Source organism: Lissotriton vulgaris, chromosome 11 (assembly GCF_964263255.1).
Source record: "Lissotriton vulgaris chromosome 11, aLisVul1.2, whole genome shotgun sequence".
NCBI lineage: Eukaryota > Metazoa > Chordata > Amphibia > Caudata > Salamandridae > Lissotriton > Lissotriton vulgaris.
Window position 1 is genome coordinate 151,242,114 of NC_141699.1, and position 15,577 is coordinate 151,257,690.

Here is a 15,577-nt window from a genome sequence, read left to right on the forward strand (position 1 = left end):
TGTGTGCAGTGTGGTCCTGCCTTATGTGGCCTCTGTGCTACAACGTGTATGAGACAACCACCTGTTACCAAGGGGACTCGGTTGGACAAGGCTATGCTACAACGACATCTTGATGGTCTGATGAATATCGAATATGATTCCGACTAGTGCTTGCCTACATGAGGGCAAAAGGAGCGTCTGAGGTTCCGTGACAATTGTAAGTGGTGTTTCCGACTCGTACGAATATGGTCGAGTCTGGTATCTATGAACCGCAAATGACGACTTTAGTAAGTGTGCGCAGTTTCGCTGTGCTAACTTAAACCGTTCGTTTGTTACGTGGGCTTTTCATCTGTACCCACGGGTTCCATCTTAGATACGGCATCCATTTTGTCTCTTGCCCTCAAGTAGTCAGCGAACGGACGCTGTCCGCTTCGCGACCCTGGGACTCCCAAGATATTTGCGGAAGACACATGTTCTTTGAAAGTGTCTTTATGACGAGGGGGTTGCTACTGTAAGGCAGGTGGCGCCGCCCGAGGCTCATCTTGCCGCACGGACTTATTGTCTCAGCCGTGCATCTCATTAGGCACGTCCCTTTGATGCCTGTATCTCGTGTTTCCCGACACCTCCCCTTTTACACCCTTTCCAATCTCCCCACTGTCTCCGTCTTCCTCTGCACCTGTCTTCGTTCCTGTTTCGATCTACTTGATTGCTGATTGGAATTTGCTAATGGTGGGAAGATGGGTTTTTACAGTTGGGAACCGCCAAATGTTTCCGCACTTATGTTCCGGACCTTATGTGTTTCAAAGCGACCAAAGCGACCCCTCTGGGAGCTAGATGTGGGAACTGAGTTGTAAACCTTTGTGTTTAATGTTAGCCTATGGGTAAAAACTGTATAAAAGGAGCGATCCACATAACCAATTTGAAGCAGTCTCCACAAGTAGCACGCGTTGTACTTGCCGTGATTTCTGTGTTCCCTGCAGTAAATAAACCTTGACTCTTTGACGCCGAAGGAAGTCTCCCGTGTCTCTGTGACTTGTACGCCGGAACAGGTTACCCACGAAGGTTTCAGGTGTTGTGCCCTGGCACCGCTGGGTCCAAAAGAACCCAGTCCTTCAATGTAATGGTGGATGTGGTGGTGGATGTGGAGGTGATGGTGGATTTGATGGTGGATGTGGTGGTGGTGGTGGATGCGGTGGATGTGGTGGACGTAGTGGTGGTGGACGTAGTGGTGGTGGATGTGGTGGTGGATGCGGTGGATGTGGTGGATGTAGTGGTGGTGGACGTAGTGGTGGTGGATGTGGTGGTGGTGGACACGGTGGTGGTTGTCGTGGACTTGTTGATGGTGGATGTGGTGGCTACCTACTCTGTCAATAGCCTTCCCTTTGACCTGGTACAAAATATATTATTGTACTATGGTCTTGAGTATGTGCAGTTTTCTATCATATTACAAAGACAAAAATAATGGCGTTACTCTATATTTTGCACCAGTGCAATTATTTCTAATATGGCAATGGGCGCATACGTTATTAAACTACATGCTGCCAAAGTAATCGGGTGAATTTGATTGTAGAAAAAGCAAATCGGATTTATGACGAGCAAAAATCTTGTAGAAAACATGTACGAGTAAAACACGGAGCATCAACTTGACCACCAGATGGCGCTACATCGTGCCCGGTTTTAAGAAACATTCGAGTCAAACAAACTAGTAGAAGAAACCAGCATTCCTCGGTGGCGGCGTGGTTGCAAAGCAAGCCCTGCAGATTGCAGGGATCTGAACAGACTAATAATGTCTATGTAAATAAACAAAAAAAATACAAGACTATGCATGCAATTTATACCTGACCACAAGTTCATGCTCCCGGTGTAATGTATGGACCGTGCAACTACATGAGACATACTTGCATAACATACCTACACTCACTTTCCAAACTCTACCTCTGTAGAATGTAAGGAATGCATGCCAAGCTTATATGTGGCTGAATGTGCCTTCCTGTAATGTAACTGATGCTTATGTAAAGCGCCCACCTCTGTATTGAGTTTATGCTAGATAAAACAGCAAAGGGAAACAAGACGGAGGGCATTGCTGTGGGGAGGGGGGAGGAGAAATGCGACACGGCGGGCAGGGGAGGGGGCGGAGCGGGGAGAGCGGCATGAGGGTGTGAAGCAGCAGGGGCCTGAGATGCGGCCGCCTTTGATGTGGTAATGCAGGCAAGCGGCTGGTGGCATTGTGCACGCGCTTTCACATGCACTGCAAGAAATCGCCTGGGAATCGCCTGATCTCGGTAAGCTCTGTTTAAGCCGCTATATATCGAGCTCCCGCTCAATGCGCATGCGCATTGAGATAGGTCGCTCGACCTAAAAAGAGCTAGGTAGGGATAATACTAATAGTGACAAATAACAGTTCTGTCTTTACATCAGAAGGTAGTGAGAGAAAGGCAAGTAAATAACACAAGCTCTTTTCACGAACATTTTTCTTGAAATGGGATGCGTGTCCACAAACTGACCTGTGCGTGCCATATTCTACTGCTCCTGTGCAAAAGTGGCACTCTGGGGCGCTCTATAAGGTGTAGCACGTGCAGATTTCAGTGCATCTCTTGTTGGCAGAGTTGACCTGGGAAAGAGCTGTTGCAGAAGACAGTATCATAGCAAGGATGTCATGGTGCTGTCAAGGTTCAATGGGCTCCACATGGCCCTGGACCACTGCACCCGCTGCCCCAATAGTAGCTTTCCATTGGAAGAGGAAAGCTCAATGTAGGCACAAATGATTGTGTGTGGTGTAACATATTGTCACACTTATTCTAAGAAGTGCAAAAGTAATTTTAGGAATGACACCTATCAGCACTTTATTGCCCATACATGCCAATGTTCTTTCTTGGGGGATGTGGATGCAGAGCGCATCAGTAGGTCCCACCACTTTACCAAAGTGGCCCATTGGTGCCAATGCATAACAGAGCAGTGGTCGCTGGCCCGAAGCTTCATTATGCTTGGATGGCTGGGCTGAAACTGCAGGCACACCCTCTGTTTGTGTGTCGGAGATGTTCTAGAGACCTCAAATTGCCTTTCTTGCGATAGAAGAATGTTTTGGAAGGGTGCGGCAGATACATACCAAATTCTTGACTGAGGGTCACTTGAGGGTCTGTGAAGAGCTTTGCCATTTTCGAAGTTCATTTACGTTTTAGGATGGGTCCATATTTAGATATTGCCTACAAGACAGTCATGTCTTGTTGCAAAATACCTATTGTATGCTTACCAAAAACTTACAGTGGGCTTAGAGCCCGCCTGCAGCTCTGGGTATCGTAGCGCTGCTCTCCTCCACACTGCTGCTAATTTGAATTTCCACATTTTAAGCGCCTCGCACTGCTGAACATTTATTTATTGTGCCGTGTGTTTGCCTACTAGCGCCTCGCATTGCTGGACAATAATAGCGCCGTATGTTGATTTTGATTTTAATGGTGCCTGTGTGCTTAACTGTGCCCACGGAAGTATTTTAATTTGCATTACCTTTATTTTCATTACTTGTGCCCCAATATCGGCGTGTTAGCCTTTGTTTTCTGTTTTCTGCTTGTTGACATTTGGTTGTGCCTCCAGCCCGTCCCTCCCCCCACGCTCCCGCCTCCCAGCCGCCCCGCCCACGCTCCGCCCCCCTCCACTAATGACAGCTGGACAATTGCGCAGCGTTTACGCGCAGCGGTCGCGCCCCAGTCGCGCCGAAGGTGCGCCAAAGGTAAGCCCGTCTACGCCCGTCTACGCCTGGACCGCGCCCAGCGCCATACCCCCTGGTCCCCGCCGCTCCCAACCCTCTAGATTCACATATGATGCCGCTACTCTCCTCGCCCTCAACCCCGGACGTACACCACTATGCTGCGAAGCTACTCCTGGACGTACTCACGGCCCATTCGCTTGCCTCTCCTGCAAGTTCAACTGCTTCAGGACTCTCCCCAAATCCACGTCCTCCAATCACAGATCCGACTCTAACCGCCTAAAGTGCATCCTGCTCAACACCCGCTCGATCCACAAACACGCAACAGAACTTTGGGACCTACTCGACACTGCGTCACCTGACATCGCCTTCCTTACTGAAACATGGATGAACACATCATCAGCACCCGACATCGCCATAGCCATACCGGACACATACAAGATTATCCGAAAAGACCGCACCAATCAAACTGGAGGAGGCATCGCCATCGTCCACAGAAACACCATCAAAATCACAACCAACTCCGACGACAATCTTGCAACCGCCGAACATCTCCACTTTCAGATCCACACCGACCCCAGGACCACACTTAGAGGCACCCTCATCTACAGGCCTCCAGGTACCCGCTCTCAATTCAGCGATGACATCACAGACTTCGTCAGCCCACACGCCCTCGCCTCCGAGAACTACATTCTACTAGGAGACCTCAACTACCACCTTGAAAACAAACACCACAGCAACACCACCACCCTTCTGGACAACCTGGCCAATCTCAAACTCAAACAACTTGTGGACACCCCCACCCATGTAGCCGGACACATGCTCGACCCCATCTTCACCTCCAGCAAGCACATCTCCTTCGATCGCACTACTGCTCTCCACTGGACGGATCACAGCTGTGTTCACTTCAGCTACAAAACCACCCTGACCCTTAACCGTCCACAGCCTATCCCTCGGAGAAACTGGAACAAAATCACCTCCGACCAACTCCTCACATCACTCAACCAAAACCCTCCCACCATCTCAATGGACCCAAACCAAGCGGCCATCAACCTCAGGCAATGGATTACCCACAGTGCTGACGAATTAGCACCCCTGAAAAAACACCAGATGAAATCAGCCAGCAAAAAGGCTCCCTGGTTCAATGACGAACTTAAAAAATCCAAGAAGCTATGCCGCACCCTGGAAAAGATATGGAGAAAAAACCCAACCTCCGACAACATGGCCTCCCTCAAGTCAGCCACCCGCAAACACCACCAATTGATTCGATCCGCCAAGAAATCAGCTTTCAAGGATCGTCTCGACAACAACTCTCATAACAGCAAGGAAATCTTCAACATCGTTAAAGAATTCACCAACCCCACCGCAGCATGCAACGACATCACTCCCTCCCAAGACCTCTGCGACGCGTTATCCTCCTTCTTCTACAACAAAATTGCCGACATCCACAACAGCTTCGAGAATACTCCCAGCGATCTACCCTCCCCACCCCCCTCAGATCCTACTCCGCCAACTAACAACCTCAGCGCCTGGAACCCAATCACCACTGAAGACACCATTCGCCTGATGAACTCAATCCACTCTGGCTCGCCCACCGACCCCTACCCCCACCACATCTTCAACAAAGCTGACTCCGTCATCGCACCCCATCTCCGTGATGTCACCAACTGCTCGTTCAACTCTGCCTCCTTTCCAGAAAGCTGGAAACACGCCGAACTCAGCGCCCTTCTGAAGAAACCCACAGCAGACCCTTCTGAACTTAAAAACTACCGACCCATATCCCTCCTCCCTTTCCCGGCCAAAGTCATCGAGAAAGCCGTCAACAGCCACCTCGCCAAACACAGCACCGAAACCGCCCTCATTGCAGCGACTGACGACATCCGAACACTCCTGAACAACGGAGAAACAGTGGCCCTCATCCTACTCGACCTATCCGCCGCTTTCGACACAGTCTGCCACAGTACCCTTATACATCGCCTCAGCAACATCGGCATACAAGGAAAAGCCTTGGACTGGATCATCTCATTCCTCGCTGGAAGAACTCAAAGAGTGAGACTTCCACCATTCTACTCAAAGGCCACCGAAGTCATCTGCGGCGTACCACAAGGATCATCACTCAGTCCCACCCTCTTCAACGTCTACATGAGTCCTCTCGCCTCCATCGCGTGTCAACACAACCTTAACATCATCTCTTACGCCGACGACACCCAGTTAATCCTTTCCCTCACCAAAGACCCCAACACCGCCAAAACCAACCTTCACGAAGGCATGAAAGAAGTAGCCGTATGGATGAAACATAGCTGCCTTAAACTCAACTCAGACAAAACGGAGGTGCTCATCCTAGGATCTTCCCCCTCAGCCTGGGACGACTCTTGGTGGCCTTCCGCTCTGGGCGCAGCACCCACACCCACAGACCATGCACGTAACCTTGGCTTCATCCTAGACTCCTCTCTCTCGATGTCCAGACAAGTCAACGCCGTCTCTTCCTCCTGCTTCAACGTACTTCGCATTCTCAAAAAGATCTTCCGCTGGATCCCCCTCGAGACAAGAAAGACTGTCACCCACGCTTTGGACACGAGTCGACTGGATTATGGTAACACACTATACCCCGGAATCTCAGCAAAACTACAGAAAAAACTCCAGCGCATCCAAAACGCGTCAGCAAGACTCATATTAGACATCCCTCGCCAAGATCACTTCTCCGGACATCTAAAAGACCTCCACTGGCTACCCGTCAACAAAAGAATTACTTTCCGCCTTCTCACCCACGCACACAAAGCCCTCTATAACCTAGGACCCGAATGCCTCAACACTCGACTGTCCTTCTTCAAACCCACCCGCCAACTAAGATCGTCCAATCAAGCCCTCGCCGCAATCCCGCGCATCCGGAAATCCACCATGGGTGGCAGATCCTTCTCCTTCCTGGCTGCCAAGACCTGGAACTCTCTCCCCACCCACCTCCGCCTTACTCAGAACCACATCTCCTTCAGAAAAGAACTCAAAACCTGGCTATTCGACAAATACTGAACCCCTTCTCCCAGCGCCTTGAGACCCTCTGGGTGAGTAGTGCGCTATACAAATGCTCGAACTTGAACTTGAACTTGAACCTTTAGTTGGCTATATTGTAACTCTTATTAATTGCTTCTTATTTAACGGTTTTCCTTTCACTTCTTCTGTTTGCCGCTTCCTTAGAGCATAGCCTCTTTACCTTCCGTTTGACTGGACGTCTTTCATCATTCCAGTGCACACATTTAAGACACTACTTTTTTTCTTTTTCTTTCAGCCATCCATGAGAGTGCATGTGTTTTCTAGCACTTGCCTTCTTGTGCTGCTTTCCTCCCCAAATACCTGCCACCACCTTGGTTGCACATGCTCTGTGTTATTCTCTTCAATGTGTACCACTCTGTCGCTTGTGTGCTCCCTTGCTGAGGCACTCTGTGTTGCTCTTTCCACATCTCTCTCTCTCTTTTGTCTGTTTCTCCCGAAGCCTCTGTATTCCATGTTGCTCTCTCCCTCATGTGCTGCTTCGCCCCCACCCTTATTTCTCCCTCCACCAGCGTCTTTATTGCTCCCCGACTCCTCGTGGACATTTGAACTTTTGTTTTGGATGGATTTTGTTTGAACTTTACTACACCAAAAAGCGTTTTTGTGTACTTTGTATTTCTTTTCTTTATTGACCGATCTAAGTGGTGTCCACCATCTAAGATCAGGCGGTAAAAATAGAAAATGGCACCCGCATCATTCAGTAGGTGCCCTCATGCGTGGTGACACATGAGCTTACAAATAGAATGAGGTGACTAGCAACAGCAACTATGTGATTGCGCCTTTTTTCTTTGCCATGGCTGTGCAGAATTGTTAAAAAGCATTTTGCTATTTGGTGATGTTGTCCAGTATCAGCAAAAAGCAGTGGCAAAGCCAATAAACCCAAAAGGTGAGACCCATTAGCTTTATCAGTGCTTGCTCTAAAATACATGTATTGAGAGAAAAGACATAGATATCTATATATACTTTGATAGGGGTTGGGTCAGCCACCTTCATACTTTGGTTTGTACAAGTTTCCTTCTTATTTTGCAACTGTCCACCACAGAACACAGGGTGGGGCAGCGAGTCAGCCCATTTTTGCCATTGCTTTTCTTGCACTGTAAGTTTTTGACTTTTAGATCACATGTGCACAATTCTTTAAAAAGATGTACACTTATGTGCCAGGGATGGTGGGTAAACACTTTACTTTGCCAATGCTTTTTATGTCAAGCCTGGGCAGTGCATGCTCTGCGGGCCATGCTGTATTGGAATATGTACTTGAAGCCCCGCCCACTCTCCTCCCATATTTGTCATTGGCTTGTGTCATTGTCCTAGCAAATGGGGAGCTCTTCCGGGGCCATAGGCGAAAGAAGGGGGCAACTCAGCTATGCCTTAAGGGAGGTCAAAGGTGCGTGTGTAAATTCCGTTAGATCTGGCGTGTTTATTTTCTGAACGAACATCTATCTTAAACATGAATATGCTTTAGGTTTGCTCCTCCGCTCACCTGCTAAAAACCATGATTTCCCTTGGCTTGTACACTGTGGATTCTATTACAGGACCAGAGGCTTCAGATTATGCTTCTCTTTCTTTACTGTTAAAATCACAGCAGCCAATAAACATACAGTTTAATGAAAATAAACTACAGAGGCCATGATGCTTAGCCTTAGCCACGCCTCTATGAACCCTATAAGAGTCCTGGCAACACTCCCAGCGTCCTCTTTCTTTGCTGCTCACACAGCAAGAGATAAGTGCTTTGCTCCCTTCATTTTTCTATTCATTTAATTGCCTGTTGGGCATTGCTTATGCTGGTTCTTATGAATCGTTAATAATAATAATAATAATACAGAGTTTTATAAAGCGCAAACAGCTACCTCACGAGGATGTGTCCCGGCGCTATAGCAACAGTGTTGTGCCCATTTAGGTAGAAGGGCTGGAGTCTAACGTGGTGCCTAGCGTGGTTGGGCAAACAGCCAGGTTTTCAGTAATCGCTTAAAACATGCTTCGGATGGAGCCTGTTGGAGAGCAGGGAGTAGCGAATTCCATAGTACCGCCACATTGGCCGAGAAGGTGCGTCCACCTAACCTGGCTCTTTTTGCTCTAGGGGCTGTAATGCGAACACTGTTGTTAGATCTAAGGGACCGGGCTTGGGTGTATCTTGGTAGTCTAGCTTTCAGGTAATTTGGGCAGTTGCCAAACAGAGATCTAAAAGCCAGGGTGAGTGCTTTAAATTTTATTCTGCTTGCCACTGGTAACCAGTGAAGGGAAAGGAGATGCGGAGAGATAGAGTGTTTGTAAGGAATCCTCATTAAAGGTCTCGCAGCCGCATTTTGGACCATTTGGAGTTGTCGTATAAGATACTTTGGTAAGCCCAGATACAAGCCATTGGCGTAATCCAGCCTTGAAGTAACTGTGGCATGGATTACAGTTTTTCGGCAGCTAGTTGGTAAAAGTCGGAGAATCTTGCGAAGATTTCTCAATTTGCTCATGCAGCAACCTGCCACTTGCTGGATGTGTGAAGCAAAGGACAGCTTGTCGTCCCACCGGACTCCAAGGTTTCTTGCTGAGTGGCTGGGAGAGGGGGCGTGTCCCATCTCTGCCGGCCACCATAGTTCAGATGGTGGAGGGGGGCTTTTTCCAAAAAAGATCACCTCTGTCTTGCTGGCATCGAGTTTTAGTTTATTGGTGTTCATCCAGCAGGCCACGTCTTGTAGGCACCCCTTCAGACTCAGAAAGGATGTCTCTGACACCTCTGAATATGGAAACACCAGTATCACCAATATCAGCTGTTCGCTGTGACATTTGTGCTTTATGTGCCTTGCTGCTTATTCAGCGTTGTTTAATTGCGGATCGCGGGCGCTTCCCGCGTTTAAGGAGCCGCTTACGCAGCTTGCTATCTGCACTTGTCACCGCGCTCACCGGAGCCTTGCTCCGACGCTCTGTGTGACGATCCATACTCAATTGCAAAGCGCCGATAGAAGCGCCAGTACCGGACCGCTTCGCGGTCCCTTCCTCTCACCTGCAGTGTGTTTCCTCGCCGGCAGGCAGCGCAGGGGGCTCTCCCTAATCGCCCGTACGCGCAGTAGAGCGGCGAACCACACGCAGGAGCGTGCAGCCTGACTCGCGCCCTTTGGGCTATGTTTTGGTAGGATTTGGGCGCGCGTTGGGCTGCACACGCCGATTGCCGTTCTTTCCACCATAATTCTGCGAGTTTTATTAGAGCTGGTGGTATTTACGCCGTAACTGGCTGGAATAATTGTTTTCTGCCCATTTTGGAGTGCGCACACGCTCCCTATACATTTTTCCTTGGCTCAGACGCCCTTTGGGCTGCAATAATCTGAATACAGCACCTGCTGAGGGGGTCTGGTACTGGTTTTCCATATCTTGATCTGTGTGCATTGGGGCTGACTCCCCTTGGGCCTGCCTCTTATGAACTTTGTTCTTCCTGTATTTTTACCCCACTGTTGAGGTCATGGAGGAGTGGGTGTATTTTGATGAGGAGGCGGGGGAGGAAACTTATGAAGAGCAGCCTTCTACTGCTGTGGAGGACAAAATTGTGGAGGCCCTGGACTCTTCCGTCCCGGCCTCGGTCAGCAGGGCAGAGGAGAGCGCGGTTCCTGCGACTGTGCATCAAGCATTGGCAGCTGCACTCAAACCGATAACTAAGCAGCTGGAGAACTTTGCAAAGCGTCATGGCTTTACAAAGGACAAGTCCACTAAGAAAGCGCCACCAGCTCCCAAGATTGTTTCCTGTTCAGCCACTAGTGAGCAATGGCCACACGCTGGCGCTTTAAGTTCGCTCCCGTCCGCACCTGCAAAAGACCATGCCTATCCGGCTTGAGGCAAGGCTACCAGTAAACAGCATTATGTGGATACCGACACCACTACCACCACTGGTACTGACACCATTGATACGGATGAGTAATTGCCGCCGAAGAAGAGGGCTAAGAAGGACGTCGCTTCGGCGTCAGAACCTCCCCCTAATACCCCATTTACCTTCAACCTGTCTGAAATTGGTCATTCCAGATCATCTGATTGGGTTCCAGCCCCGGCGGTGGCAGAGTACCTGCAACAGAATCTTAGAAAGGGGTTTGACAAAGAAGTTCGGAATCGCCTTAGATCGGAATGTCCGCGCCCCGACCTTGCCCACAAGGTGGCGGAAACCCTGGAGATTGATCCTAGCCTCCTTACCTTCCTCAAGAAGTTTGCTAAGTATCCTAAGAAAGGTTTAGACCGAGCCTGGCGAGGGTGCCAGGACAAGATGCTGGACGTGGTTGGCCTCTGGCCAAAATCCTGGAAATGGCCTTGCAGGCAAAGGAATCCAGTGTGCCAATTGATCCGGACATCTTGGCCGGCTGGACCCAGTGTCCCATTTGTCTTTTAGGGAACGCTAATTGCGCGGTGTCCACGGAATGGCGCATGTCGCTCTTGATGCGAATGGACTCTAATCTAACAGAACTTGCGACTGCAGAACCGGGACCCCTTGCTGAGGGCAAACATTTTGGCGACCGTTTCGTGAAGGATGTGTCCAAGTACGTGGGAACCTTAACTTCTCTGGATAAGGCTCAGTCGGGCATCAAACGTGTGCTTCAGCAACACCTTTTTAACAGGGCTGGACGAGGTCGGGGACGCTCGCCAGGCCGTTTCGCCAATCAAGGTCCCCCCAGAGGTGACTTCGGACGAGGCAGGGGAGACTGGGACTCGACCAGAGGTGGCACGTTCTACCCCACTCATCGTCCATACAACAAAGGCAGATACCATGGAGGAGGCAACAGGGCAGGTTTCCAGGCCCAGCATTCCTCAGGTGAGCGCAATAGATTATTTCCATTTGCCATTGGGGGGCCGCACCAGTCACTTCCTTCATACTTGGAGTCTCCTGACTCAAGATGCTTGGGTTCTTCAAACAGTTCAGGGGTTTCATCTGGAGTTTTACAAGACACCGAGGCAGATGCAACACCAGAGGGTTCTCCATTTTTCCCAACCAGACAGGATTTGTATAGACAAAGAGATAGAAGAATTGCTTTGCAAAAGGGCCATAGCCGAGTACGACCCGCACGGGTTTTGCAGCAATATCTTCCTTGTGCACAAGAGGGGTGGGGGTCACAGACTAGTTTTGAATTTAAGAGATTTCAACTATTTCCTGGTCTACAACCATTTCAAGATGGAGGGGATCCATCTGCTTACAGACCTCCTACAACCGAACGATTGGATGGTGCGCTTGGATCTCAAAGACGCCTACCTTTCGATTTCCATCTACCCCCCTCACCGTCGTTTCCTGCAGTTTCAGTGGAACGGACAGTGGTTCGAGTACTCGGCCCTTCCTTTCGGGCTTTCCTCGGCCCCTTGGTGCTTCACCAAGGTGTTAAAGCCGGTGGTAGCACACCTGCGGGAGCAGGGTGTGCACATGATCATATACCTCGACGACATCCTGATCATGGCTCACAGCCCTGACCTAGTATCACGACATCTTCAGATGACAATGTCCTTGCTCCAATCATTGGAGTTTGTGATCAATCAGGCCAAATCGGCATTGACCCCCAACCCAGTCAATAGATATCCTAGGGTTTGTGATCGATTCTCTGTCAGCACAGCTCAGTCTTCCTCGATCCAAACTGAAGGACCTGAAGAAGGAGATTGTGCCCCTTCTCAACAAACAGATGATCTCACCCAGAACGATTGCCAGAGTAGTGGGTTTGCTAGCGTCATCTGTTCAGGCGATATTTCTGGGCCCTCTACATTACAGGGCGTTGCAGAGACTCAAGATTCAGCATCTCCAGAGAGGTCTGGCTTATTCCGACCTCGTCCCGCTGTCCCAGGAAGTGAGGGACGAGATGCGTTGGTGGTTAAGCACGTGGAAGCGTGGAACGGCAGGGCTATCTTCGGATCCCTGCCCGAGGTGGTCATCGAGTCCGATGCCAGCCGCTGGGGCTGGGGGGCACGTTGTGGAGATGTTTCCACAGGCGGAAGATGGTCTCCGCAAGAGCTGGAATTCCACATAAATTGCCTGGAGCTCCTCGCCGGCTCCTTCGCCGTCAAGACCCTGTCACCGCAACGGACCTCTTGTTGCATCCTCCTTCGGATGGACAATGTCTCGGCGGTTCGCTACATAAACAAACTAGGGGGGACGAGATACGCCATGTTGGTGGAGATAACCAAGGATTTTTGGCATTATTGTCTCAATCATCAGATCACGATTATTGCAGAGTATATTCCGGGTCAGTCCAATGTGATAGCGGACTGGAACTCGAGACATCTTCGGGACTACAGCGATTGGCAGCTGCTTCCCAGAGTGTTCAAGTGCCTCCAGGACCTATGGGGTCCATGTCAGATCTACTTATTTGCATCCAGACTGAACCGTCAACTCCCCAGGTTCTTCAGCTGGAGACCGGATCCGGATGCGTTTCTACAGGACTGGTCGGGGAAGGTGAACTATGCGTTCCCTCCCTTTCTTCTGATTCCATGAGTGGCCTCACATTATCAAGCAGAAAGCGGAGGTGGTCCTAGTGACGCCTCTGTGGTGGTCGCAACCCTGGTTCCCGATGTTGTTGGGGATGTGCTGCGACCTTCCCAGGATGCTCCTGTGGTCGGAGAATCTCCTCCTAGGACCTCTGTAGGAGCAACATCCGTTAATCCTGGACCAGCGAATAACGCTGATGGCATGGAGGCTTTCCGGCAGCAATGGACATTGCCTGGAGTTTCAGGAACGGCTTGTGACTTTATCAAACATGCCTCGGCCCCTTCCACGAGAAAACGGTATTCTTCAGCCTGGAAGGGTTGGTTATGTTGGTGCGTGGAAAGGGATCTGGATCCCGTGGGGGCAGGTCTTCCACACATCATAAACTTCTTGTCAGAAAAAGCGGCTGGCGGGTTGGCCTATAGATCCGTGAACAACTTCCGGTCGGCCATTTCCGCGAGGCACACCCCTGTTGATGGGAAACCTGTGGGTATGCACCCTTTGGTATGCAAGCTCCTCAAAGGCATACGCGTCGCGAATCCTCCCAAGCCCAAATATTCGGAACTTTGGGATGTTTCTTTGGTCATTAAACTTCTGGATAATTGGCCGGCTAATGATTTGCTATCAAGAAAGCAGTTATCGGCAAAACTAGCTATGCTCTTATGCTTGTCTGCTTGCAGAAGATCATCGGATGTACGCGCCTTGGACGTTACAGGTAGAGTATTCACTCCGGAGGGAGTTTCTTTTACCATCACAGGTCATGCAAAGACACTTTCTAGACAGGTTGATTATAATGCTTTCCCTACTAATCACAAATTATGTGTAGTCCAATGCTTGAAAGCTTACGAGGAATGTACTCGTTCTTTAAGACCAGCTGGGGTCACGCAACATTTGATTGCTGTTCAGAAGCCATTTAAGCCTGTGTCCTCCGCTACTATTGCAAGATGGCTGAAATTTATCATGAAAGAAGCTGGGGTTGATCAACTGTTTGGGGCTCACTCTGTACGTGGTGCCATGGCTTCAAAGTCATATTTACTGGGAGCTAACATTCAGGATATCACGCATTGTGCTGATTGGTCGTCTGAATCGACATTCAAACAGTTTTATTATAAGCCGGTGGGAGACATTACATCTGTTGTTTTTGATACAGCGTTAAACTAGCATAATCTGAAGCCTCCGGTCCTGTAATAGAATCAAAAATTAGCTAGCATTCGCGCCAAGAATTTTCAATTCTATTAAGGACACGGAGGTGAGGATTATTCCACCCGGCTATGTTCAAATGCTTGATCATGATTACCCACCCGTTATGATATGTTTAAGACTGTTTTATACAGAAATTACGGGTTGTTGTATTTCCTTTTTTCCTAGGCAAAGACAAGAAGTCCGAGTGAAGAGTCTTCCGTTGAAGAGTGATGTTGGAACGGTGTTCCCTGTTATTCCATGTTGGAGAATATTATAGACTTTTGATGGGTAGACTTATTCTGTAAGTTCGTGCAAAGAAAGAGGACACTGGGAGTGTTGCCAGGACTCTTATATGGTTCATAGAGGCGTGGCTAAGGCTAAGCATCATGGCCTCTGTAGTTTATTTTCATTAAACTGTATGTTTATTGGCTGCTGTGATTTTAACAGTAAAGAAAGAGAAGCATAATCCTCGCCTCCGTGTCCTTATTAGAATTGAAAATTCTTGGCGCGAATGCTAGCTAATTTTTGACTCTCGCTCTCTGACTCACAATGCTTCCACAGGGCCGGATATGTGGTAGGAGGGGTGGGACGGGGTACGCAATAATGCTCCGACACATGAAAGCATTGTTTGATTCTTCTTTACTGCTGATTGGACAGGCTGCTGCTGCTGATTACCGTAACATGCTTTTGTATCTAATTGGTATTCATTGTTGTTGTTTTGCAATTAGAGAAAATGTCAATAAAATATATTTATATTAAAAAAAACATGATTTCAACTCTCAATTTGTTCCTCTGTGAGATGGTCCCAGAAAAAGAGAAACTCATTGGCTGCAAATGTCTCTTTGGACACACTCGCCCGCAACCTCAAGCGTGAACCCGCCCAGAAGGTATTGGAGTACTTTATTGAGCAGTTATCCAGTGCCAAAGTGGAAGCGTGTAGCGCTTTGCTCCTCGGCTCAGATTACCTGTAAAGGGTGTGCTTTCACCCCCAGCTTAACGTTGCTCTTGCTCATTTGCTTTCCTCCCCCTGCTGGCCACATTGCTCTGTCTATCGTTTGCTTCCATATGCCCTCAATGTCCCTTCCCCCACAGCGCCATCAGTTTTGCTTCCCCACACCCTCCTCGTCTGTGTTCCTTCTGCTACCTTCTGTTTGCAACCAGCTCACATACACACTTTTAAACAAGCATTTGGAATGCAATAGGTTTCACATTTGCGAGAGTTTAGCTGCTTAACTGCGGCTAAA

At 49.2% G+C, this 15,577-nt stretch overlaps 1 long non-coding RNA gene across 1 annotated transcript in view; it reads left to right on the plus strand.

Annotated features, from left to right (window-relative positions):
- LOC147679425 (uncharacterized) overlaps positions 1–15,577 on the plus strand; it is a 104,126-nt gene that overhangs the window by 86,559 nt on the left and 1,990 nt on the right. Inside the window, exon 2 of the long non-coding RNA XR_015300996.1 lies at positions 15,143–15,220. This is a non-coding gene — a long non-coding RNA (uncharacterized LOC147679425). The remainder of the gene's footprint in view (positions 1–15,142; positions 15,221–15,577) is intronic.